Below are 27,933 nucleotides of genomic sequence, written 5' to 3'. Positions count from 1 at the left end.
AGAGGACATGAAACAGATCCAGGTAGGCACTAGAAGTCAAGGATGAAATGAATGCATCAACACCTTACTTTTTAATTTCAGTATATTTTAAAAGGTTTACTTAATCTCTACCATTTCATCTTGCTGTCTCTGTCATCATGTAACCATTATGTAACACAGCATAATCAAAAATAAACTTTTCACTCCCCAGCAACAGTTATGCAATAACTTTTAATTAACTAAGATCCTGCATGTTTAAGAGAACAGTTAAAGAGTTGCCTCAACTCGATGCCTTTCCTCATAATTTCATATTCAAAGCCAACAACAAAACTTATCTGCATCTTCCTTTTTCATCCCTCCAGTACAAAGATGGTTTGTCAGGTTTTATTTGGTTTTATCTGCTTGCAAGATGCTGTCTCGGGGTCCTAAAAATGCAGAGACACATTTTGTGCAATCTGTCAGCAACTCTCTTCAGATGCAAGGCTACAGAGAGTTGATGAGCTCTTCTCTTATCAGAATAAGTCACAAAAATGGATTATCCACACTTAATCCTTCTCACACTAGTGAATTTCCTGATTTTCCGTTCAATAAAGAAAAAATTAAGATGAAAATTGGCCTGATGAAACTTTGTAAGAACAGGTTTACCCCAGGATGTCCTTGCAGAAGAGAAATCCCTCTCTGCCGTTTTATGAGACCGCAGAGCAGCATCAGCCCGCTTTCGGCAGATGCTCGCAGCCCTGCGGAAGGAGCCCCCCGTGCCCTTCCCATCACATCGGGTGCCCCCACCTCCACCTGTTCAATGGCTGCATTTCTGGGGTTCTTTTGCTCTTTTGCAAAGCCCTCTTCTCCCCACAAATTAAACAAACAAGAAACCATTTAACCCGTTTTCTTCACAACACGTCTTCGCTATAGAATGTCTTACGTTTGCTAGAAATGCAAACAGGCTTTCAAAATTGTTCTGCTAATTTTCACAAAAGCCAATACGTTGCACAGACAGAACTACCTCGCTGATACTCTTTTTCAAACACCACAGTTAAATCTCAAGATAACAAAACCTGAGCTGGGCAACCAACCTCGCTTCCACTTTGAAAAGGGATTGTAAAGAGAAGCGTGAGTTTCGTTGCTGTTTACTAATCCCAGCACAGAGAAAAAGGAATCCAAGCTGCCTGAAAACTCATCCCTAAAAATAAAGCGATTTTCCTGTAAGATTTAAAAAAAAAAAAAAATGCATCTATTCACAGATTCAAGCTTAAAGAGAAACAAAGTCTTCATATTTCTATCCTATGGTCCATGGCCAACTCGCAGTGAAAAGCCACTCCTCTGTCCTCCCAGGCAGCGAGCTGACAGACCGAAGGGAAACCAGGCCTTCATCGTAATGGTTATTTCCCTGCTTATTGGATTTGGGTTTTTCGCTTTCCTATGAAAAGCTGCCACGCTACATTTAGTGCGTAGGAGTTGGCATTACTTTAAAGGTCCCGGCAGAACTCAGTCAGCAGAAGGGATTAGTTACGCCGTGCTGGGAGGATGGTTTGTGCGTTTTGGAGAGCGACGGGGAAACAGGAGGACATCCCATGGCACTGGCACAAAGTTGCCAGTTGGAGGGAGAGGGAGGGGAGAAAAAAGGAGTCTTTTTTTAAGTTTAACTTTCATCGGAAATAGCATGCTCTGCTTAACTGCACAAGACCATTACGCACTGATTTGACTGAACAGTCCTAGGAGATTTTCCCTATCTGATCTTGCACGTGAACAGTCGCACTACTGCAGAAGAAGCTTGTGTCTTGTCAGGCCACAGCAAATTTCAGGTTCGTGCACCCAGTCGAAGCTGTGGGACCACGCAATCAGTGTCAATCCCTGCGGCCAGCATTCCCCTGGGGACACCCAAAGCAGAGGTTCAGCCAGGACCTGGGCACACCAACGGCATGATTTTAACAGAGCACCAGCTATCAACCCTTCTTCTCACGAAAAAGGTTCTGCCATTCTGGCTTTCATTTAATCTTTTACTGATAGGAGCATGGCTGCAGTAGGACCCACCTCCATAGGGTCTGTACAATAATACCTAATTTGCCATTCACTCTGAAAATGGTTTGGGGCCAAGCATTTCCTGTAAATTGTTCCTTTCCCTGCAAAATCAGCTTAATGGAATTAAATGAAGGACTGAGTTGGCCCGTGGATTATGTGAAGTGTAGAATTAGATTTTATCTCATTCCATTACAGAAAGTTCAAAATGGAAAAAAATTTCATTTGTAGCCTGATAAAATTTATTATAAAAAAATACAATGCAAAAAAATGAAGTTTTTTTTTTCCTATAGAAATCATTTTAAAATATATGGTTTATTCAAAGCATGTACGTTATTAAAGAATTATAGACGACAGCTACAGAGAAAGTGGATAAGGAGAAAAGTTTAATTATTTTTAAAATTTCTTTTTTTCAGTTTTCCAGACAGACAAGAAAATCATTAAAGTAGACTCCCAAAAATTACTGTACAAGGAAAAAAAAAACCCTCATATGCAACTTAAGACACAAAATGAAGTTAAACATACACGTAATGATCTTCTATTCATTAAAATATAACCTTGGTTAATCCCTCTGTGCTTAAGAATTTACAAAAAACATCTATAATGTAAGATTAAGATACCGTATTTCTCCCCCTACCTGTCACCTTCTGAGTACTTTAGAATTTTTTCCTCATGCACAGAAGGAAGAAATTTTTTATCATTTTGGACCTAGCCCTTGGAAACTCTACTTCCTTAGCAGTCAGATTTTGCTTTGGGTTTGTCTCCTGTCCCTATTGGAGGAGCGTACCCTAGGCTGCTAACCTTTCCATAGCTAGTTTTTGGGGGAGGAGATAAAAGAAGAGAACAGCAAAACAGTTGCATAAAATAATATTACTATCTAGGAATTACACCATCTAATCAACAAATAAAAAGGAAAAGAATAAAAAGATATTTGGTCATGTTTGGGGCATCAAACATTAAGTTTCCTTTCAGCTGCGAACCTCCTAGCTTTCTCCATGTGATCTCTATCAACTCTTTTGCCACCCTCATTGCCGCCATTTAATGCTGTGTAGTGGTATTTGTATATACATTTGTCACATCTGGTTTATTCTCTCTCCACCTCCCAAGGAGAAGAACTGCGCAGCCAGCAAAGGCTTTGCTGGTTCAGTTTTTTAAATGGACACGATGCTCTGTGTCCTGCAGATTGCAAGTTGAAGAGATGTGACTTGAGTTTAGACAGTAAAGATAGTCTGTTGCAAGCATAAGATTACTTTAGGAGGGTTTACACACACAGTGCCATCTTGGGGCAACCCAGAATTAAGTTATCCGGAAATTTTGCCATTATAGGAAATAAAGGTTAAATTAATTTCCCTCACTTCCATTGCCTGCATACATCTGAATATCCATTTTAGCTGGCAGAGGAAAACTGGCTTTTTAAAGGAGTAATTCATGAGACTTTTTCTAGATATCTACTTCTAGGTGACCTGAACTGCCCCAAAACAGTGCTAATTTTTCTCCACTGTGTGGAAAGAGAATCTAGAGCAACAGCTCGGAGATCGTCTGTATTTGATCTGATGAGTGCCAACCTAGACACGTATACATCAACAAAATGAACAAGAACACAAAACATACCCTGCAAGAAATCCAGCCTGTTCCACCAACAAAACAGCCACTGCCTAGGAAAAAAAATCCACAGCTAATTCTAAATCACTAAAAATTAAACCACTATATTATTGGCAGGAACACCAAGTGAGTCCTACTGTTCCCTCCCTGTCCTGAAGGCAGCAGTAAGCCCATGCTTTCCCGACTGTGCTCTGCTGGAGTCAGTCTAGTCTCAGCTCAAAAATGAGGCAATGCCTCACCTCCGGTCCTCAGGGTTACCACTGTGCTGCAAGCACACGCTCTCAGTCTGGTGTCCGAGAAACAAACAGAAACAATTGGCAAGCCTGCAAATGTGGCAACATGCGAGAAACATTGCCGTGGTGCGGAAGTGTGTCCAGGATGTGTGCCTAACCCAAACGAGGACAGCCGAGTTCAGCAGAGAGAGCTCCAAAAATGACGGTCCAACCGCAATGTCACACAGTTATTAGAGAGCAGAAGACAAATACACGTTTGTTACTTACGGAGAGGAAGAACCGCCTTTTAGTAGATTTTCTCCCCTTCTTCCAATACTTGAATATCAACAGCAAAAAATACCAACCTTTTCTATAAATATGCACAAAGTATTAATACCACGTGTGTGGAGAAGGGTTTTTGCACTTGCCTTCATTGCAGGGCTTAAATCCTGGAGGGGTCTCAAGAGAAGAATGAAACTGGTGGTCTGCTGCAGTTCCTGTATGCGTACATCATAAACCACCAGACGTTCTGGCACAGCTCGGCCCAACTGCAATCTCTGTTCCCGAGAGCCAAGACCAAAATAACCAGGGTGGGAAAACTTGCAGAGCCATCACCCACACACTTTTACTCAACCAAATATAATTTGTACTAATTTTCAGAAGCCACCTATTTTCTTCAGTAAATACTAAAGCTAGATGAGAAAACCAGCAATGGGGTTTAGAAGAAAATGTTTTAGCGCTAGGAGTAATCCCCCCTGAAGACATACAAGGAGGAAGAGGACAGACAACAACAGAGACTACAAAAATAAAAATACTTTGGATCTGTACCGGAGATTCTGAGGCAATATCTGCTTTTACACAGTGCTGCCATCTCATACAGGGCAAAATTTGCAAAATTTTTCCATATGGAGAGTCTGACTAGTGAAGCACACGTATGGGAAAGGTCACCACGTTACAACAAGCCGGTCTCTACCCGCCAGCTAACAGGTAGGTAATCCATAAACCCATCCTTCCATGCCCTTAGCTATGGACTTGACTGTCTAGATCCAAAAAAGCATTTAGAAGAAGGAGGGATGGGTCGTAACTGTCCTTTTCCTGCATCAGGGACACAGACAATCCGCGGAGAGCTGGCCAGCAGCTGAGGGGACGTGCACTACCAGAGGTGCTTCTGGAAAGGAGTCCCCATTGGGGTGACCTCCGCCCCATATGGCTGAATCTACCAATCCTGCAAAGATCATAAATATGGCTATGAAATACAAGCTGCCATCTCCCATGCTGAAGGGCCAGCAGCTTTCGTTCACACATGACTGCTGCTGCAGCACCTGAGGAGCTTTGCACAGACTCCGAAGCGTCTGACGCCCCAGAGTGCGTCTACACAAGAAAAGTCATCCAGATTAAAGCAAATTTGGAGTTTAAAATGAAATTACTGGTTTCAGTTAAATGGAAGCAGAAGGAGATAAAAACAGTTTGTAATAACAGTTCCCTTCTTTCACCCCAAAGGCCAACAGACAGGGAATTCATCATGAACAGCATCTCACAAAGACACGTCCTTAGTTTCCCCTACACCGCCTGAGATCCTCTGACCAGACAGGACCTCCCTCTCTAAATACCTCTAAATACCAACAAAAATAGTGAAAATAAATGGTCTCACACTTTTTCTGGAGATCTTTGCAGTGGAGGCAGGGCCTGTGCCGAGCAGGGAGAGTGGAGACTCGCAGCCATGTGGTAAATCACTCACTGAACCAGATGCTGTCTTTCAAAGGGATGTTTCTGGAGCCAGCGAAGAGAAAGTCAAGCCCCAAACTTGCGTCATCCCATCACTGAGTCATCTCACCCCACTGCTTCTCTCTCCTACCATCGCTCCTCGATCCAGCTTACATAATTACTACCACAGAGCTGCAATCATCATTTTGTAGTCAGAGGTGCAGCACACAGTCTGGAGCAAGCCCGGCATTCTCACCCCCCACCAAAAAAGAGTCACGCTCACCACCAGCTAGGCAGCTTAATTTGCGGCTGAGACCCAAGGACAAAACAGGGAGGTGGGGAGGGCTTCCCCAGCACTTCTGAAGGAATTCAGACAGGGGATCTTGTCTGGGATTTAGGATGTCCTAGATAGTGGGAAAAGGGGCCACGACAAAGCCAGAGTGAGAGACGTGATCTGTAATTTCCTTGGCACTGGGCTAGTGCCTATGACCAACTTCTGTCAGGTAGTATTAAGGCATGAAGCGTGAGTTTGTGTGTTAGTAACACTGCTGCAGACTCTTTGCTCTAGCAAGCCTCTAAATAAAACCTCAGCTTTTATTAAACACACCCCAGGCTGCTATCAAGAGCGAAAAATGTTCAGCCAAATACACAGGCGCTAACCAAGGAGCACGGCACCCACCCAGCATACTGGGCCTCCCTCCTCACTCGGGGTCGGGAGCCCCACTGTCGTTTCCTAAGTAAGGAACATATTCATTTTTAAACCTTTCCCATTCAGCTTAACAGCCCAGACACATCCCTCTAAGCCAAAACACCAGCCACCGGGGACCTCTGCCATACGCAGTAGATTCAAAGAGCCTAAACTGGGTCACCCAAAATGAGAGAGAAAATCTGATTTTTGCATTAAAAAACAGGGCAAGCTCGCTGGATGAAACACAGCAGAAGGCAGGGAAAGGTGTTTGCAGGCTCCACTGCACAGGGGCTCAGTACAGCCAGAAAAAAGCACAAATGCCCTCTGACACCGCAGGAAGGGAACAGTGTTTTCCCAGTCTGCAATAGGATGGCAGTAACAGAAACACTTTGCGGGGGCAGGAGAAGATAAGCGTGTCCCTCTGTCCTCCATGCAGCAGTTTGCCTATGGCCACCCATAGTCCCCAATGAATTTATTCTGACTAAAACCAAGTGAGACAATTTTAATCCATCAGAATCTAAAACCCTTAACGAGCCTCAGGAGTCTTAGGGCCATGTCTTGCACCCTCCTTCCTAGTGCCAGAGCAAACTCAGCTGATTTGAGAGGAAAAGCCCCACTAAGAACTGCCCGAGTTTGTGCTCCCAACTCATGCAGGATCTTCTGCAAGCAATTAAAAACAACAAACGTTAAACAGGATGAACAGGAGATCGTGAAAAGGAAGCTTTATTTTTTTCCCTTTGTAACTCTGACAGAGACTTTTGACCTCAAAATAAAGTCAAGCCAAAACCACTTCTGCATTTATAGGTGGAGTGCAGCAAATGGGTTTGGGGGTTGCCAAGTCTGACGAGTGAGGTGGGTCTTTAAGAAATACAAAACTCACAAAACCGTAATTAGAGTTATGTTTGAAAACTAAAAGAGTTTTTCAAACGGTGACACTCAGAGCAGTGAAAAGGATGAGTAACTAGGAATCATTTGCAACAGGTAGCACATAACCCAGAATAGCCAAAACACAGCTGAGAGCTCTCGTGGGGACCCAGACTTTGCTAGTTCCTGGAGCAGGCAACAGTGGCTAATAAGAGATCTTGTTATCTTCAGGTGCCACCGAGAAACCAAGAACCATGCACATCCTTTCTCCCCTTGGACTTTCTGAATCCCATGACAAATCAGACCTTGCTCAGGCAAGACACCTTCCAAAGTCAAATCACTGGAAATGGAGTAGCTTTTTCTGTGCAGATCCCAGGATAACCCAACTCAGATGCCTTCACTGGACCCAGAGATCCACCAGTGTGGTCTGTGGGCCCACACAAAGCTGTCACACCCTGGTCCCGACCTCCGGCATCAGGGTGGGCTATATATTTGCTTAAAGACTTCCAAGGAAAATATCAGCTTAAGAAATCACAGCAGCAAGGGATGGGCGGGGAGAACATTCCCCGCAAAAAAGAAGCTGAGCTCTGTAATTACACATATCACATCTAGATATTGTTTAAGAGTTCTGCCTACATAAGGAATAAGAGATTTGATCTAATAAGCAAATAAAAATCAGAAATATCTCCTACCAGCCAAGAAAAGCGTTATCAATAATTCATTTTAACAAAAAAGAACATCAAATAAAAATGCTGTTTTGGTTTGACATTTTGATATGTTGTTTCAGAATTCTTCTCTAATGTAACATGTAACAAATAGCAGAGTTCATTTATAAATGCCAGACACACTTGTACATTGTTGAATATAGCAGTTCCCATTAATATTCACTTAGGCTTTCTTAATTAATTCACTTTGACTGCCTTCACAGCTCTTCTACTGCCTTTATTCAAGTGTTCTAGGTCAAGTGGAATTCTCAGAAATGTTACATAGGGTTTCCAAAAATAGAGTTTCAAATTTGTAACCACATCTGCACCTAATTCTTCAAGTTACACACCATATAGCCTGATGTCCAGCTTAACTTGTTTGACTATCACCTGCTTGCTGTGAATTGCGTATGAAAAACTTAAGAACTGGAACAAGGTGTTTGTGCCCTAAATCAACTGTCTACGCAAGTTCATTCTGGAACACAGTGCTTTAATTTTACATACAATTTCCATAAGGGCGTTTGGTGGAGTGGATAAATTATATCATACCTCAGAAAGCACAGGTTTGCAATCCACAGATTTTGATGACAATGATGCAAGAAGTATTTATTGCAGAGGTTGTGCAGAACTGTTGGCAAATTTAAATGTGTATTTCTCAAGCTCAGTCTGTATTCCTTTCAGCGCGCAGAACACACCAGGGAGTTTGCTGCTTCTAAATTTAGGGAGGGCAGGGCAGACTTCGTCGGAAGTTGAATGCTCCTGAGAACGGTTAACTATCTGTGACTTACCAGTTCCAGGGAAGAGCGGATAAGTAAAAGCTCCCGTTGTTACATCACTTTGATTAAGGATTTTCTTTGAAGTACATTTTTGTGCAATATTCAAAGGGACATTAAAATAGCTTTTTCCCCCGAGGAAAGTCATTAATGGCAACAACTTTCTTTAGAGGCTAACACTGCAAATACTACCTTTGGAGGAAAAGCAGCTGTCGCTCAGGTCCTGGACCTGGCTGGATAGTACAGCTTCTTGGTGATGGATGTGTTGCTCCATGGGTTTTCGATATGTTGTAGTCTATAAATCAGTATTTTTTATACTATTACTATTTTATTACTTTTTTTGTACTATTTTTGACTATTGTGTCTAGAAAAGAACCATTCCAGATAGAGTTTGATGGAGGGGGGAACAGTTACTGAATGTGATGACAGTCCAAATGATAAAGCTGTTATCCAATTCAGATGCCAAAGTTATATCATCTTTGTTCTATTCAGTCGGTGGTGAAAAGAAAGAGTCGAAAGGATTTTTTTTAACCAACTGTTTGCAGATCTCAATGCTGACAGTTGCCTCTCCCGGAATTCTTCATCAATGCCGAAAAGCCCTCACAAAATTGTGTACTCTTTGGTTCGTTTCTTTTACCAATATGCACAGCTCAAGAGAGGAGAAAAAAAGCTCAAGGGACCTCAAAAAAGCTCAAGGGACCTCAAAACCCTCGCGAAGCCAATAGGATTTCAGTCTTTTTTGTAGTTGGCAATAAAGCCACTGAATCACTTGGATGCTTGTGAAAACTGTCGCCAGTGATGGCATAGTCAAAAACAACAGAAAAGCCGCCCTGGCACCGCCACTCACCTGGAGTTAGGCTCCGACCGCAAAGCCCTGAAACCCGTTAACCAGAGCCACCCGGAGCCGGAGGTGAAGAAACCGCCACAGTCGGCTGCCGCGTGACAGAGTGACGTGGACCAGGGTCCGGTCGGACAGCTCGCACCTCCAGCAGCCCGAGCACAGAGTTTATTTCTGCGTGGGAGAAACAAAGCCCAGCCGCTCGCCCGCTGGGGCACGCGCATCCCGTTGGGCCGGCAGCCCCTCCGCCACCGCCGACCGCTCGCAGGCTCGGGCCCCGCTGCTCAGTGCGGTGCCCTGGCTAGCTCGCAGGATGACCCCGGCAGGGAGAAGCGTGAGGGCACTGCGCTAAATTTACAACGGTTTAAAGCACAAGACGCCGTTTTACACGAGCCTATCCATTCCCGGATCTCTAGTTATACCGTCAAAATTAGGCGGGGATGAAATACTTTCCTGCTAGGCAGTAGGAACACCAACGTGTTATTCTTTGAAAGGCTGTACAGAGGCTAAGGCTTTAATCCTTTTACTCCAGACGACGAGCAAAACCCCAGCAATGGGATCACCGAGCACCGTTGAGCTCTGCTCGGTCTCTGCTGGGGGCTCTGCAGTTCACTGCTACGGCATTTTAAGAGCCTCTAACCAAAAAGTTACTGCAAAAGAAATAGAGGCGTGCGTGGTTGGGGCTTTTTTGCCCCTCAACTCCTCAGAGCTTTTTACCAGCAACGTGGCAGACTGGCCTCAAACTCTGAGGTCCTCAGTACCAGGATTACTAGGTTTCAGGTCTCTCCCGCTGAACCAACAGCCGTTGCACTCTTACCGACAACAGCGCTCTTGAGACACAGCGCCTCCACTTACCTGTTACTGAATTTGTGTACGTAACCCACAAGTGGAAGTCTCCCGGCAAACGTTCGCAGCAGACGATCTGCAGGCCTGAAACAACTTAACTCTCCACTCAACCTGCACTTGTCGCGGCCCTAACTCTTGCTCTCACTTCCAGAAGTGAGACATGCATTTCTCTGACGTGCAAGAGAAAATGCAGATTTTCCGAAATAAAACCGAGTGTTTGAAGCAGGTGAGTAACCAAGTAGTAGCACAAAGCAGCGTCAGAAGATAAACTGCAGAGCATGGTATTAGGGGCCCAAGGGAGCTACCCTCTTTGGTCCACGCTAGGGAAAGCGTTCAGCTCGCTGTAGCGCGTGCCAGTGTTTGCACCGCTCCCAGCGTGCGGTACTGTGATAAGCAGACATCTGCAGCAGTCCTAAGGGTTAAATGGATTTAGGATCTGATCCGGGCTTATCGGAATAATGGGAATTTCTGCTATCTGTTTCATTATGAATTGGGTCACGCTCCAACCACACACCTTAAATGAACCGCAGGAACAGTGTCACTAATTTCAGCAGCATTATTCATGTGATTCAAACTCAATATGTAGGTTAAGTACTGTGTAAGTCTAAATGAAAAGTCTAAGCCGTCTCTACAAGCAACACATTCAAAATATCATTATCCTTTCCGGTATAATATATCGGACCACAAATTTGCAAGCTACCACTACATCTGCATTTGCTTCCCCTCAAGGACAGCCACCAAAGATGAGGTGCAAGAGGCAGTAATTAAAACCCACACTCCTCTCCAACTGCTCCTTGCCTTTTCAGTATCTGTCTTATCAAGTATTCTTGTGCAGATTCTGTCAATTTTGGGAGGAGTAGCTGGGCACAGTATAAACAGCCACTACTTCAGCAGCACATAGTTAAGACAGCAGAAGCATTACCAGCGCTGATGTAACCCAACCCTCAGTAAGAATCTGTGACAGTCTTCTTGGAACGAAAAAGTCCCCTCTCTCCTACTTTCAGATGCTCTCCAGGATGCTACAACAGCTCCCTAATCCTCACCCTGTTTTGCTGCAAGACAAATTGGACCTGATCTCTTGCTCTGAGCAGAGGTCAGGCCTGAGTCACGCTGGCAAGGCAGCAAAGCATTTGCAAGTTGTACTGCTGCTAGATGTCCTCTGGTTATTCGAGCAGTCACTCTGGTGTATATCAAACACGCTAGATTCACATAAATAATTCCTAGGGAGGTACAGAGCACTCACCACAGACCTGCTCACAGCGCCCCACAGCAGCCAGGACTGCAAGTCTTGCCGGTCACGCAGAGGAAAATGCAAAAAGTAGCGGAAAGATGTGGACACAGATTACGTGACCCAGCCTATATACCTCCATACACACAGGCAGAGAAAGAAGAATGCAAAGGTGAATACTCTGCAATGCCACGCAATACAATGCCGCTAGTGAATACTCTGGATTTAGGGCAGCCAGCTTTTGGATCCAGGCTAACCAAATCCAAAGGAGTGCGAGGTGGCACAGCTCGCTACTGCTCTGCACATGCCTCGATCTGCCTCTGGTCTCAGCAGATTCTGCTAAAGCACGCATCAATTTGAGATGATGTGGGCAGCAAAGGGAAAAACTAGACTAGGGAAAGAAAAGCCAAGCACACAACACACACACCCTCAATTGTAACTTGGCCCTGAGTTACTGTTAGAGCGATGCTTCCTTTGCCACCAGGATGGCAGGTGTCTGATCTCATTTTGTAAAATAGCAAAGGTCACTGCAAAATTATAGCTCGGTTCTGGATCTATTTAAAAAAAAAAAAAAATCTAGGGTCTGTTTAGATCATTTTGGAACCGGTCACCCCTCTCCTAACTCTCTGCACAGACGTCCCATCTCCCCACTTTTTCGTCCCATCTCCACAGAGCTAAGAGTTGACATGCAACAGAGTAAGATTTGTTAACAAAAGCAAAGGAAAACTACTGTAGCAGCCTGGAAAGGGTGCAAACGTGAACACTGCTAGTGCCGTACGCTATTGGACTGCCACGCTCCCCGCCTGCCTGAGTGCTGACAGCCTTTCTAGCCTTGGCAGTTCACAAGGTGACAGTCCCTGAAGATACTTCTTTCCACTCACCAGTTTATTTTTCCTCAGCCCCATAAATCTGGGCTCTGTTCTAGCAGCCAGTAGCTAAAGAATATGACAATTAAAGATTAATGATATAAATGCACTGAAAGTTGAAAATCTAGATTTTTGAATGTCCTGCCAGACATATTCATTTTTAAACCTTACCCTTGTGGTTTGAGACACCAGGCCAAGAGTGTCACTTTTCCCCAACAGACTAGAAATGCTTTCTTCCTTTCAGCTGCCAGATAGTTTTGCGGGCTTATATATGTTTCTTTATTTAATTATTCACCGTAATACATGAAACATTAAGCAGCTTCTTTCCATGAAGCAATGAGTGCTGCTTTCCGATGACAACATACTAAGTAACCCTAATAGCAGGAATAAGGAAATGAGCTTCCTAGAACAAAGGGGAAAAGGGCAGAGGAAAATGAGATAAAAGCTCTGAGAAGCTAGCATTTACTAACACAAAAAGTTGAGACTTCATTTTGAATAAAACAGAGCAGCTGACCTGGGAAATAAAGGCAAAAAGAAACAGCCTTCTAAAACTTAAAAGGAAAGTGTTTTCTGATATGACTTTTGGGCTAGGACTTTCTTCTTCCTCAGCCTTTGAAGAGACCAAAGTCCACGACTAGGAATCCACAGACGCAACGGTAGGACACGCAACGCTCGCTTGCGTTCCCTCAGTGGAACTAACACCACGTTCGCGATCAGAAACGCTTGTTCTCCACGCGAACAGAAAGTTAAAGACGGAAGTCATTAAAGAAAGGCATCCCCAAGCCACAGTTCTTCCTGTGAAAACAGCACCGTGCGCACAACGTCCAGTTTACGCTCTTCCCATGTAACGCCTTTCGCAGCAGCAGTGGCGAGACAGTCTCATCAGGTTACGAAACAGTCTGCTCTCACCAGCACCTCGCACTGCCACACGGCCTTAACTCATCATCAAACCAAGGTAGGACAAACCTGATGACCTTCCCACTGCCACCGCTTTTGCTGAAAGCCTTCACCCTGCCCTTGGAAACTGAGGCAGGATTGTGGGCGAGAGGATTTTCCTGATTCTTGTTTTTGTTTGTTGCATCACAGAGGTAAAATTATCTCTGTTTGATTATTTAAAGCTGCTGGCTGTGGGGATAATCTGTGTATCAGCAGCTGTAGGGTGGGTGGTTAGCATTTTTGAATTTGTAGCTGGAAGTAAGGAAGTCATTTTGCGTAGTTCTTTAAAGAGGAAAACAGAGTGCACAGTACAAAATCCCATCACAGCCTGATGCTGAGGTTGCTTTCTTGTTCCTTCGCAATGAGAAAACCTTTCGTTTACTGGTAAGGCTGAGGGTGAGTTCCCAGCCCTGGCTCCTGCCATTCCTCCATCTCACATAGGAGAAGACGACAGGGAGCAAACAGACAATGAAGCGTTAACTCCTACAATTGCAACATTTGCTTGCTTATGCCTTCCCAAAACGTGACTGATTACAAGAAGCATCACTCAGAACGGTAGGCTCCAGGAGCTCAGCAAATGCGCTATCTTTAAACTAAACCCCACTAACCTTGGGGGAAAAACTCCAAAAACCCCTACCTGGGCAACTCCACCTTGGGGAAATTTGGAACAACGGACCTAATCACCAGGTATAAATATTTAGAGCACAAACACTACAGGAAACAACTCTGTCTATACTTGCAATCTGCTAACTCACTAAATAGTTAGAAGCAGTTTGGCTGTTTGCGTTTATACGACAGCTACAGCAAGCCACTCCTTCCCATGCCAGCACAACTTTGGCCTGCACATTCTGCTCTCGGTATTTGCGATTTTTCTCCTCCTACCTTCATTTTATCTGCAGCTGCTCAGCTTGCTTTCCTGCAAAGAGGGCTGGGGAACCAGGGTGGGGTCAGTGCAATGCCGGGCGGACTGGAAGGTTTATAAAGAACAGACATCAACACCAAAGAGCAGGAAACTGATAAAAAAACATAGCAAGAGATGCAAAACATCCCAGGGATAGGAGTGACAAGAAGCAGAGATGCATACTTTTCTTATTAAAAATCTGCATCTGAAAGCAGAGGGGAACATCCTCACGCACACCAGACCTGCACATTACTATCTCTTCCCTTCTGCGTGGCGTGGCATAAGAACAGAGACACACAGCTTTAATGTTATAGTTTAGAATATAATCTACAGACTTCTCCTTTTTTACAGTTTTGCCATCATCATACGTGCAAATGCTTCAACGTGGTACGTGACTGCACACATACTAGCAATATCCACACAACCATAACTGTATGAAAGATCTTTAGGCACAACTGGTAATATCTGGAACACGTTAAAAATTAGAATATATAGTTCCCTCAGCAGCTGTACTACTTTTCTCACAGTCTTTACTAATTAACATACATGAAGGCAGTACCAACCATTGTGGACCCAAGGTCATGTTTAGCTTCCTTTTTAAATAAGGCACAGAATAAAATCTTCAGCATTGACAATGCTGCAGTCTCAAGTGTCACATAACAAGAACTTCAAAGAGTTTCTTTGCCATAAGCCCTTTTTTTTTTTCTTTCCAAATCATAGAAATTAACGGCATATGGCACCTCTGTGGAGTGGTCTTCTGATCTACTTTGCTACCTTCCTTTTCCCTAATTCTGCCAGTGCAAATCCTTCCTGAGTCCGTGAGCTGCACATCTGAGCTGCTTCTTACCCTGGCTGCCTCTCTGCCCTCCGTTTCCACCCACCTCACTAAACTGAGTAGGCTATTGGCTGCCCTCCTTGATGTGCATTTCTCAGTGTGATAATTCGCATTATAAAATATACAGTGATAAATTCATTAAAGTTTGGCTCCCAAAGGCAAGCATTAAAAAGCATTTTAAGGAACTCCCAATATTCCTGCTGCCGTCTTCCCTGCTCTTTGAAAGCCACCTCTACTGTGAAACCAGTTTTTATATCTTTTAGTAAATCATTTAAGACAGCCTTCACTGCCTATTACCTTAAAGAAGTTAAAGGCTACAGGGTCTGTATTGTCTCATGATAAGAAAAGAGATAGACAAGGCAAATGTTTTATTTATGCTTGAAAATTGGATGCAGAAAGATTTATAAATGGACTAATTTTAGTCAGTGTCCTCATTTCATAAAAAAAAAAAAAAACCCACTAAAAAGCATGCCTTAAAATTAATGTACTGCTACCACATGTATTAACAAATATGTCAAGTCTTTGCTTGTTTTAAAGCCCCTTTGATAGTTAGAGAGCTTTTTTTCATTATATATATAAAAAGCAATCCTTGGCTAGTTATTTTCAGAAACTGTGCTGGAATAAAGCATGGGACAAAGGGGTTTTTTTCCTCTTTAACAAGGCTGCCCCATAAGCGTTATCCTAAGGGATAAACATTTGGACTGTGACCTTTGTGCCTTATCTTGTAGCACGATGGAGGCCAACTCCTCCCTCCAAACTCATTCCAAAGAATCTCTTTGCTGTTTGTTAAGTCAAAACCAGGTATCGGCCACAGAACATAAGCATTTAGATAATGGCTTTAACATTTGTCTCTCCTTGAACAGTTTCTCCAGTGGCTGCAGAAATTAGATTCCTCACAGATAAAGAGCAGATGCTGTACCTAGGAAGATTTTTAAAAGCCCACATTTGATGCCTTGACATTTGCGTTGTATTTCACTGAGGCACGAAGCAGAAGTGGAATCACTAAAACCCAGCAAGTCCAGAAATACTGACTTCATCTTTCTGGAGCTCAGGAATCCAAATGCTGAAAATCTGAGTTTCTTCTGCAGACAGCAGCATCACAGACAGGAGAACTACTAGCCATCTACCTTGATCCTCATTTTCTCCACACTGACCAGTGATAAACATAGTGAAGTGCGAGCCTCAGAGCTGCTCCAGAATAAGCAGAATAACCCCACTGTAGGGTTGCATCATTCCCAGAGAGACTTTACTCACAGTACAAACCACGCAAGCAAAACTCATGTCCTTTGCTACCTCCAGGATCCCAAGACTCAATCCCACCTCTTATACACAAGTTTGCTTGCTGCCTCTTAACGTTGTTGACATTTTATGACCATCTCTGAAGATATCCTCTCTCCCAGACACAAGCTCCCATGAATAGGCTCCCTTATCTGAAATGTTTGGTCCTGCATAAGCTCACTAAGGTTTGACCTTCCCTCTCCAGTCAGAGAGCCAGCACTCAGCATCATAGTCCTCCTCATCTCATACCCCGATTATTGCAACCTCTTCTTTCCTCTTAATGAAAGTCTGACTTGCTTCTACTCCAGACAGCACCACAGCAACTGAAATAGGAAAAAATAATCACATTGCTCTTCTCCTGCTCTCCCTTCTTCCAACTGTTTCAAAGGTCTTTCTCTGCTTGACTTTGACATATATTTATATGTACTTTGACTTTGCTCTGAATATATACAGGGCTCTGCCTCTCAGTCACAGCAGCCCTCATCTCATTTCCTAAAAAAGCACCTTTGCATTCTTTCCTATACCAGGATAAGGCTGGAGAGGAGCCCCCTCTGCACGCTCCCGCTGCTCTGATACCTGTGGGACCACAGCCAGTCCTCACTGGCTATGCCCACATCAGCAAGTAGAGCAGACCCATGGAGAAGCTGACTCTCGTAATACACGTGTTGGGGTGTGTGCTTGTTTTTGCAGTGGCCTATCTCTAGGCTGGGTCCAGGGACCGAATATGCATTTGTAGCCAGGCTGTAGTAGGTGTCCCCTGGAGCAGATCTCCCTGCTAGGCAGAAGCCTGGTTCATGCGCTCTGAGACCACTCCACAACACAAACCAAAGCCCAACCAGGAGATTTGCTTCAGAAGCCCATTCTTGATCCACACTAAGACACTAAATTAGACCTCTAGGTACTACCGCATCATCTGTAACTTTCTCCTTCTCCCTTCCACACGTATCCCGAGATCACCTTGCCCTCTCCATGCTGCCCAAATAAGTTATCATGACTACTCTTCAGCTCCCGGAAACTTCATCTCAGCAGCACAGAGGTAATACAGCTTTGCACCAGCAGACACGCAGGTAGTCCAGGTAGGCACCAGATGCAACGCCGGGACATTTTTGAGGGTGTGACTCCCCCAACAGAACGTGAGTGACCATTTTAGGATATCATGGCTGTGAATGATGGGTTTGTGCGAGTTGAAGTCTGGCACGTTTCTGTGCTTCAGACCAAAGGAAAGAGGGGAGGGAAGGAGAGAAGTGACGCTTTTCCTCTCTTCCAGATGAAAGGAAAATGGGGGGGGGGGGGGGGAACAAACCGGGAACTAAGCCCCTTATTAATTAATGCGTGTTTTGAAAAAGAAATGCAACTGTGCACTCACTTATCTGGGTTTCTAGGAGCTTTAGTGACCTTAATAATTCATGTTTATGTAAGCTGTTTATAATTTTAAGCAGTTTGTTTTGTGCAAATTTTGTCCATTGAATTTAACAGAGATGAATACATCGAACTGTGAAATGAGGTTGGCCATAATACTCAAAGGGAAGCTTTTCAAAAACTACAGTGTTTTTATAAGGACAAACAAAATTCACAGCTTTGTCTGAAATAATTTTCCATCCATTACTGATACACACAATGTGAGAAGGAAATTTTTTTTTTCCCCCAGATTCATCCTTTCCCTTTCCTTTTCATGTTTTGGCAGCATTTCTAATACCATAAAGTTTCATTGTTTCTCAAGCATGTAATCAAGCGTCTCCTGCCTGTTTGCTTTTCTTCATAGCAACAGAAGAGTAAGAGGACAAGGGGGAGCAGAATTACGTTTACCAAAGTGATTAGAAAAACTCAGAGGCAGGTATAGCTCCTGAGATTACCTTTAAATTCATGTTTTGTGTAACCATTTGGGCTCCTGCAATGCATGGTGCTATGCAGCAAGCGGACTGCCCCTACGCTGTAACACAGGGAGAGGCTTCCTCATTCCAGGCTCGTAGCCACCACCCAAGGGCTTAAAGTCCTTTAGGACCTCACTCCAGAAGGTGGGTCAGACTGAGCAGGACCTTGTAACTGACCCACCAAGTAGCCAGAAGAAAGCAGGCCAGAAGCCAGAAAAAGCAGCTGCGTGTAGTCCTAAATGTTTTCATAAGCCTTTCCTGATACGCCAAATTAGACCATCCCTACACATTCTTCATTAAAACAAATAGGTCCAGGAAAATCTCAGGCTACGTTGTGTCAATATAAGCTAGACCGCTTTTCACGCCATCGCCTCAGAATTTGGCCAGACTTAGAGGGAACAGAGACTCTGCTCTTTCACGGGCAGCTTCAAGAAGCAGACAGGGACGCTGTTGTGAAGGGTCACCTCTCCCAAATGCTGGCACGTCTGTGCAGATCATCACCTTGCCACGTGTAGACTGGAAGCTCTTCTTTAAAGATTCTTATATGGTTTTTAGCCTGATGCCATTTAAAGAAGTTTTTATTTAAGAAAAAGAAAAAACAGCACCTCATTTAAACTGGAATTCTAATTTGTCCCTCAACATAAACTGCCAAATACAGGTTCTAGCTGCACCTCCCAGCAAACAGAAAAAATTTCTGTCTGGGGCAGAGGAAGTATGAACCATCCCAGCGGCGCCAACAGCATAATACAATAAATAGAAGTTGGAAGCTGGAATAAAAAGATGACTATGGGATCCACAGGCTTTTGTTCCACATTTGTTCTGGGCCTAGGAGAAATGGGTCCCAATGGATCATCTTCTCACAGATAAGGGGTGCTGACACTTGCACAAACACCGAGAGCAGCAGGACAGCCTTTACGGCAACCTTTAGAGATACAAGGGCTTGACAAACCAACCACTTTCTACAGTCTGTACAGCCAAGCAAACTACTAGCAGTTGTAGACCAAAATGAGATTTGAGGCAAGTATCAGGTCTTTCATAGAAGAGCTTGCATTCACTTTTGAAAGATTAACAGCCGTATTCTGTTGTGTATCCAGCTTTCATCAAGTTATCGTTTCAACTAACAATTTTTTAAAAATCATGTAATTGGTCTTAGCAGCTTACAATAGTTTTTAGAACAAGTACCACCCCTCTCCCTCCCTCTCAATAAAAACAGAAATCAGTGAATCCAGGCATTGTCCTACGAGTCCCTAGTGATACCATTGCCAGTAGCTAAAACATGTCTAGTACCTTGATTATCAAATATTACATAAAGATGAAAAAGTCTCCTAACCTTTTCCGTATTTCTTTGTTTACTTACAAGATCCAAACTCATAGTTTTACTCACCAGAGATTAGAAGCTGGTACCTAGATCAGTTAGACTCTGACCTGAGCTCTATCTGATTAAAGGGCATCCCCTACAGGGAGGGGGTGACTATCCCCATTAAACACGGAAGAGACACTGAAAGATGCCAGTCACATCTTCCAAGCAATAACCCTTCTCGTTTTCCATCTATTATCACTGAGCTATTATCCTATCTATAGAGGTAATTAAAAGGCTACAGATAAAATCCTTGATCACAAAGCAGTCTATTTCAAGGCAAGACTTCCTACTCACATACTCCACTTTTCTGAAGTCTTTGTACACAGAAAAAAAGAAGCAGCTATTGTATGAGAGGAAGATTCCAAAGAAGCGTCATCAATTTGAAAGAGCTGCCATGTATTTCTCAAGCTGAGCCACCATTTTTGACACTTGCGACCAAAACCACTTCCATGAAAGAAACACATGGGAGATACAGGGCTTAGGACCAATGAACAAACTTTAAGGCCTAGTTCGGTCTGGAAAACTGTGATTGTGATATCCAAACCTTTACTCTACCTCATGCCGCCACACGCATGACGCGAGAGGGCAGTTGCAGGCTCTTGGGCAGGCTACAAGCCTCTCACAACATGAACAGTGATTTCACAGCCTTCAGCCTGGAGCAGTCAAGCTGCATCCACACTGAGAGCGCTACAATTAGCCACATGGCTCTTAAGATGAATGCTCCTTATCTCGTTATAACTGCAGTCAATTACCTTTCATTTAGAATTCATTTAAAAGTAAATATACCTCTAAAATACTGAATGCTTTATTCAGATGTTCTCTAGACAAACACAAATAGCTCATCCACGAGAATCAAAGTCCATTGGAGAAGGAAGAATATTTTTAATTGTTATAGCTCTAGACTGCTAAATGGCACCTCAAGGAACTTCTGTTACATAGCGTACAGTAGAACAGATACGGCAGGAAGGAGAAAAAGCCTAAAAACACCAAGAAATAAAATCTGCGGCAATGCCTGTATGATCAATGGAAACATAACAACACACATTTGCATTAGAATAGTTTCGTAAATAACCATCCCACAGCTGAGACATTTACAGTCAGCTAGTAAATACAGTTTAACTTTTAGCAGAGAAGGTGGTAATTCATTAAACCACCCAAACAAGATATGTTGCAATCACCAATTGTACTTTAATTAGGAAGAATACTTTTGAAAGCAAAGCAAAAGGCTAGATGACCCAAGTACCAAGACCCAAGGCTAGATGAGCAAGTCCTTTCCATCCTAGTCATCCAGGAGCTGTAATTCACTGCACTAAAGACCATTCACAGTGCAGAGCATTAAATCATTAATTAGCAACTCGATGTGAAATGAAGGAAAAAGCTGTTGCCCTCAAAACGAGCCTCCCACAGCTGTCCCCAGTCCCACACCTGCCAGCAGTGACGGTACATAGAAGCCAGAAACGGCTGGGATCTCCAGAGCAGCTCCATCCATTTGTTTGCTGCATTTATTTATTTCCAGATGAGCTCCAGGATGCACATCCAATATGGAAATGTTGGTGGTTTTGTTCAGAGGAAAAAGAGTGGGAGGTCTGTTACTCCATACAAGAGAGGAGATGGATCGCTGCTGAATGAGGTGGGCCACGTTCCAGCCCAGAGCCCAAGCCCTGTTATGCTGAGGAAGATGTTTCCTTGCTCAGCTCCTCAGTATCAAGTGGAGGACCTGAATATAATGCTGATGGAAGAAGGTGGCTCGGCAGTGAGAGTGAGATGCTTTGGTTTTTCTGCTGCACAGAGTATAAGGTTAAAGGGTGGGGAAGATGATTAAAGGAAGGGTAACGTAATCTGTGCTGCTGGGAGCCTGGAAGGCAATTGCAACTTGGCTTAAAGTCAGCCCACCCACTTGTTTCTATTCCCAGATAAACATGGTGAGCACGTTCCCAGCAGAAATACCTGCAAGTGCTCAAGAGTGGAAAAACAGCACTGCAGATTTAGGATACAGAAGACCAAGAGATAGGTAAATTCATCACTTGTGAAAGTCTCAAGTCCTCCAAAGACAGACCTACTGGGAAACAGGTATGAGCACGAGATCGGGATTACTATTTTAAAGCAGAACGGCTGGTTAATGTTTAATACCTGTCCCACTTGTCATCTGACATCCTTCACGTTGAGAGTTGAGTGCAGACGAGACAGGGACTTTAGTCTTTACTCCAAGGTCAGCCGCCGCTGGTGTTCCTGCCAGCCCTGATGAACGGTGCTGTGACAGCTGGACCATCCCACTGGCAGAGGTGGCTGCCACCAGCACCATCAGCTGAGGGAGCAGAGACGAGCTGCTCAGGCTGCACCATTTCCATCAGAGCTTTAGGCTTGCATTAAATAAACAAAGCCTTTTCTTTGTGCGTTTTGGCATAGCCTTTGGTTGCAAACTCTCTCCAAATCCATACTGTTTTGAAGCCCCCTTTTGATCTTCGATTGTACTGAGAAAGACATAAATATCTTAATAGATCACATTCCTTGGTCATCTCAAGTCCACAAAGACCATTAAAATTTATACCTTGATATTAAAGCTAAATTTACCCCGCACGACTGGGAGATTGCTTTCGCTCCAGCAGCGGAGAGCAAAGCAGCAGTATGTTAACCCTTACCTGTGGTCAGATCATTGATTTATACACTACTATATTTGCACACAGCTGGAGGTGTGGAGAAACTCTGGTTCAAGAGGACACAGGCTGTATTGTACTAATCTGTCCTGGAAAGCTGAGGCTGGGACGCAGACTGCTCCTAAACTTACAGATAACTTGCAAATAGGATGCTAGTACTGGAAAGATGATATCTAGTGAAGATGCCAATGTATTTACAGGCGGCTGAGCAGGTGGGCTGCCGTTGCATAGATCTGTAACACCTGGGAGACAACGGCAGGATGTTTTCACTGGACGGCAGGAGAAAACAGAGTGGGCTCCGCACTGGTGGTTTAATAGGGCCGACCTCTATCAAACCTCTGGCCAACGTTTGTTTATCCAGGATTTTGCAAAGGGCGAAGCGAGCATCAAAGCTCTCCTTCATTTTGTAGGTCAGGAATGCTTTTGGGCTGGCACAGTGTCAGCTCGGATTTATTCTGCAAAGTGCACTTTAATTTTTCATTATAACAGCACCTACAGCCTTTGATTGAAATAAATAATGAACCAATTTATATCATGAATCTAAGAATCACTCTCTTCTGGTCCCCATCACATTTAGGATTTTCTTCCCAGTGACAAGTGTTAATGCATTTATGCCCTAGTTTCACACAGTGGATGTTACAATTGAAGTGTCAGGAAGGAAGGTTAGGGTGGGTTTTTTTTTTTTTTCAGATTGCTATAGTCAGACTCAGCAGTCCATTTTGGATGAAAATATCACGGCAGAACACAGGCTGAAAGAAGTCTGGATTTTAAACAGCACAGCAAAAGCCTTTGTGTTGTATATGACTAAAATATAATACTGAATAGGTTTTTCCCCAGTCTGAGACAGGGATGATGGCTCCACTATAAAATTATGCGGGGGCTTTTTTGTGAAATAGCACAAGTTTCACAAGTCTTTAATATAGTTAGGGACTCTGCTTTCTACACTTTCCCCATTTTTCAATTCTGCTCCTTCTGGAAACTCCTGCAGCACAATCATGAGAGGAATTGCTACATTTTCAAGAGGACACCTGACCATTGACCGTAATGGGACCTCAAAGCAGTGCCCACCTTCGCTTTCCACTAAGCAAAAATATCCGAAGTCAAAACCCAGTGGGATCCAGACCCACTGTTTGATTTGAACCATTTTGACTGTGTGGATCGTGATAATTTTAATAAGCACAACCGCTCTCTTAGAGGGGAAAAAAAAAATCAATTATCAAAAGTAGCCTTACTGTCATTTCAAACTTTTGTCAAATTAGCTTAATACAATTCCATTTCAAGAGGAGTTTAGATTAAACGCGCACAATAAATACTGCAACCCACCCAGAGTACTAATCCCCTTTGCAAACTGTATAACACTGCAGGGAAAGTTAATAAAATGCTGGCCAAATCAAGCTATAATGACATTAAAGCACAACTGGCATAGCTTACAAAAGTCCTCCAGCAGCAAATCTGGGAGGCTGCACCGAAGAGGAGCCGTTCCAATTAGGCAGCTATAACAGAAGAAATATTAGATTGTGGCATTCCAGAGCCTCCCCATTTTGCTGTTCCCATCTCCCTGGCAAAGCTTTATAACGTCAGAAAACAAGACAGCAATGTCAGTGTTTTGATACTAGATTAGGAGCCCTTTTTAACTATAAAAGAATAATTATTTTATTCCAGAGAGTAACCACAAATTAATTTTATTCACCCAAACCGCCTTTTCATTGCTGGAAGCTGCTGCTGAAAGACCACAGACTCTGTCCTAGATGACAACAGATTGCATGCAAATTTCAGACTCGGTACCGTGCTAGCTGCACGAGATATAATGTCTTGTGACATGGGGAAGGTCAGATTAGACTATTTGACCTTCAAGCTAAATTTATCAACTTAGTGAAATACATTGGTATCGCAATTTTTAATTAAGACAACATAATAGAAAGAGAACTATTGCTTGGTCTACTGCAGATCTGTATTAAAATACTATATGCACGTAATGATTTTTGTACATGATGTAGTAAAAACAAGCCAGAAGAGCTGTTACTGTAACGCAGGGGTAATACGAGGAGAAAGCTGAGCCTCACCAAAGCGAGCCCACTGCACTCTGTCATAACCCCAGCAGGGTCAGACACATCCGTCAGGAATAAAGAAACAGGGAATGCTTAAGGATCATAGTACAGCTCACAGACCTTAAGGAACAAAAAGCAGTTTATTAAAATGATATTGTTTCAACACAAGCAAAACCCACATTACTCATTCAGTGATGTTGTTATTCTTGCTCCATCAGCAATCAGGTACTTCTGAGTCAGCAGCGCACACACTGCCCAGCACGGCTAAGGGACTACCATGCTTTTCCAGACGACACACAATAGCCAACTATCACATGGACAAGTGGGTCAAATTCAGAAGACTCTTCTTTTCTGCTCTCTCTCTCTCTGGATATATTAATCTATGAGCTTATTCCTGTTTATCTTATGAGATGTATGCCATAAAAGAGCTTACAGGATGTGTATTGCTGCCAAGTTAATATTGCTGTTGGAACCTCAGCCGCTGCATTTCCTGACTTCGTGTTGCCCAGCTAAAACTTTTTTTTTTTTTAATTCTGCATTTGTCTAATGGAGTTTATACATGGCTTGACCCCACTTTGGAGAAGAATGCTACGCAGAACACCTAACAACACCTGCAGGAAACCAAGCAAAAGAACAAGCCCTATACTGAAGACAGTAGCAACACTTAGAGATAGAATACCACTATGCACCACTATGTAGACACGCGTAGAAATATAGCAAAGAAATGTACTTTAGTAATAACATTCAGAAGCAATTTAGAAATGTACCTGCATTATAAGACCTTTCCTTATACTTGCATGGACAAAATCCACAGCTTTTGACTTAGGCCAACCCAGCTGAGTTACCCAGGAACTGTCATTAAAATAGTAACAAAAAAACCAACTTATTTGTTCCCAGATGTTGCTTTACTTGGATTTTCAAGGGAGCAAGTGGAGAAAAGTGTTACTTAAAAAAAGAAGCCTTCCACAAAACGTGCACAGCTGAGCCAAGGCGTTTTAGGTCCACTCCTTCCCTCTGCAAGAAGGTGAGCATCTGCTGCACGCCCCCAAGCCCGAGCAAGGCCATTGCCTGACTGCACATGCCTTTAAGCAGAGAGGAGGCCGCACTCTTGAAGTGGCCACAACACTCCTTACATCTTTGGAGGGAGTAAAGTCTCATCCTGCCTCCTAACACAGACCAGACGCTCTTGCACCAGACCTGACTTCTGCCCAAAGCCACTCCTTTATTCCATGAAGCTACAGAAACGCTAGCAAGACACTGACTGCAATATTATAAAGCTGCGCAGCTCTCCAGTCCTTTTAAATTTGGCCCTCAGGACATAGGGACCTGATTTCACTGGCATTGCTAGCAGTAGATACCTGCTATGCAAGATGATGGCTCTTGCATGTGAGAAGTCAGGGCTCTCCAACCACCTAGGTAAACCTTTCCAAAGACATCTGGACTCCGTTTGTCCTCCTCGCCTTTGAGCAGCCCTGACAAGGTGCCTGGGACAAAGTGTTCCCTTTGGTTTGAAGAAGCCAGAGATTGCCCTGATCTGCCACATTATAGTTCATCTGAATTTAGAGAGTCACAGTCCCGACTTCTGCCCTGTGCACCCCTGTCCGCAGCCACCTTCTGAGGCTGTGGCCAGCCACACAGCCCACGGGAACACACACCGCAATCCCTTAGGAGTCTCTGTCCCTTTGTTATTTGGGGGAATGGAGGCATTTCCATTAACGGCTTAAAGAATCCATAGGAGAGAGAGAGAGAGAGAGAACAGTGCCAACAATATACTGATAGACAACTCTGCAAAGTACCGCCTGGTCACCAAAGTTGCTATTTGTATTCAAAGAGTTGATAACAACTGCCTTCACAAGCTCATTAGTGTAGAAGTCAGTGTGAATATCTACTCAGGTGTCAAGGTTTTTAGCACAGTATTCACCTGACAACATTGTAAAGGGAACGCAAGAAAGCCCCGTGTCGCGAAAATTGAAAGACTTTTAGTTCTTCTTTTAACCCCCCAAAATTTGTATCCCACTTCTGCAAAATATTCCTGACTTCTATAAAAGTGAAAGAAAATAGCTATCCTCTAGGCTAAGCACTGAACATTTTCACGGAGACAAAGCCTTCAAAGACCCACTTTTTACACTCTATTTGCTTTCTGGCATCTTGCTTTTCATAGAATTATTGCCTTAGTAGCACTGCAGGTAATTCTTCCTTGCGCTATGGGCTTTAGCTACTCAGAAGATAATTTCTCCAGTGCAAGGATCGTGCAAGACAGGGAGAAGTCACTCTAAAACGACAAAGTTCATAATCTAGAGGGATTAGCACAATATTTGCAAGTAGGTGCATCCAGGACACAAAAATGAGGGTTTCAGAGGGCATGCATCTGAGTTTGCCTTAAAACAGAGACTTTCAGACCAAAGTGCCTAAGCGCTCCCACAAGAAGAGTCTGCTCACAGGAACAAAGTGCGCGTCCAAGCCCCAACCGCTCCAGGCTGCAGCACAGCATCTCGGCTAATGCACGGGCAGCCGATGCCACAACAGGGCACACGCTTGAGCCGCCTGCAGCCGCCTTCGCCAGAGCCCACCACCCCTCGCTTCAATCCCCCGCCACCTCCCGCAGCTCGCGGAGGAGAGGGGAGCGAAGGCAGCTTGGGGTCGGGCCCCACTGAGCGCTCTCCTTCCGCGCGGCCCCTCCGATCGCTCCCCAGACACAAGGGGAGAAGCTCTGACAACCCACTGAGGGAAATTCATGAATGCTGCAGTTCATTAAAAGGCTACTGAGGGAAAGAACTGAGGTTAACAGAATGGGCTATATTAAGCCCATTTATAGCTTTATGGCACCTGCAAAGGGGGCAATCAGGGCTTTCTGTCCCAAAGCATAATGGTCAGAGAGTCACAGACTGAGACAGGTTTGATAAGAGTACCCCAGGCCACCTGAAAGAGAGGCAACACGTTTCACTTCAGCATTTGAGGTCAGCGCTTGATGTTTTCCTCGTACATATCTCACCCACAATTGCTCCTGGGCTTACAACACCGCATATATCACAGCCTGCTGTGTGCGGACAACAGTATTTAATGACACAGGGAACTACTTTCCGATGATTCCCCCCCCCCCCAAAAAAAAAAAAAACCCAAAAACGGCCAGATGCTTCATGCTGTCTGATTTTATTAGACTGCTGCGTACAGGGAAGGGGGGTGGATGGGGGTTAGGTGAAAGCCACCCCTCTTGCTCGCCTCCCTGGCTCCTGCCCCACAGCAGGGCAGTAACACGGGCAGCGACGACGCGAGCTAACGCACAGCGCAGGGGCGATGCCACGAAGCCTCACGGCAGGGGATGGTGCCCACTGCCCTCCGTGTGCCTACACCCGGCTCGGCAGAGCGTGGGTCGGGGCACGAACCCCGCCGGTGCCCGGCCATGGGGTCCCGCCGACTCCCGGGGGATGCGCCCCGCCGTGCCGGGGAGACGGAGCCCCCCCGACCGACCCCCGGCAACGGGACCGCCGCCGCCGCTCCCCGGTCCGGCCGCGACCCCGGAGGTCCCCGCCGCCCGCCGCAGGCACCGGCGGACGGAAGCGGGGCAGCGGCTCCGCCGGCGGCGCAAACCCCGTCGGCGCGGCAGGGAACCCCGGGGGGGAAGCAGCGCTCCGCCGCCCGCCGCCGCCCGCCGCCGCGCTCCGCACTCACCTCGGCGGGGCCGGGGCTCGGCCCGACACCTGCCGCCGCCGCCGCCGCCGCCGCCCGCCGC

The 27,933-nt window shown here is 44.6% G+C and overlaps 1 protein-coding gene and 1 long non-coding RNA gene across 3 annotated transcripts in view; one reads left to right on the top strand and one right to left on the bottom strand.

The window, feature by feature from the left end:
- Nucleotides 1-27,933, bottom strand: part of LOC104147771 (PDZ domain-containing protein 2) — a 213,056-nt gene extending 185,123 nt beyond the window's left edge. For both annotated transcript variants that reach the window (XM_068925089.1, XM_068925090.1), the window contains exon 1: nucleotides 27,873-27,933. The gene's annotated coding sequence lies outside the window, so the exon portion shown is untranslated. The remainder of the gene's footprint in view (nucleotides 1-27,872) is intronic.
- LOC138064100 (uncharacterized) lies at nucleotides 12,735-25,075 on the top strand. Its single transcript, XR_011137345.1, has 4 exons — nucleotides 12,735-13,275; nucleotides 21,018-21,260; nucleotides 21,415-21,571; nucleotides 24,422-25,075. It is a non-coding gene; the product is annotated as an uncharacterized lncRNA (long non-coding RNA).

Source organism: Struthio camelus, chromosome W (assembly GCF_040807025.1).
Source record: "Struthio camelus isolate bStrCam1 chromosome W, bStrCam1.hap1, whole genome shotgun sequence".
NCBI classification, from domain to species: Eukaryota; Metazoa; Chordata; class Aves; order Struthioniformes; family Struthionidae; genus Struthio; species Struthio camelus.
The sequence above is the reverse complement of the archived record's forward strand: the minus strand, read 5'-3'. Positions and strand labels throughout refer to the sequence as shown.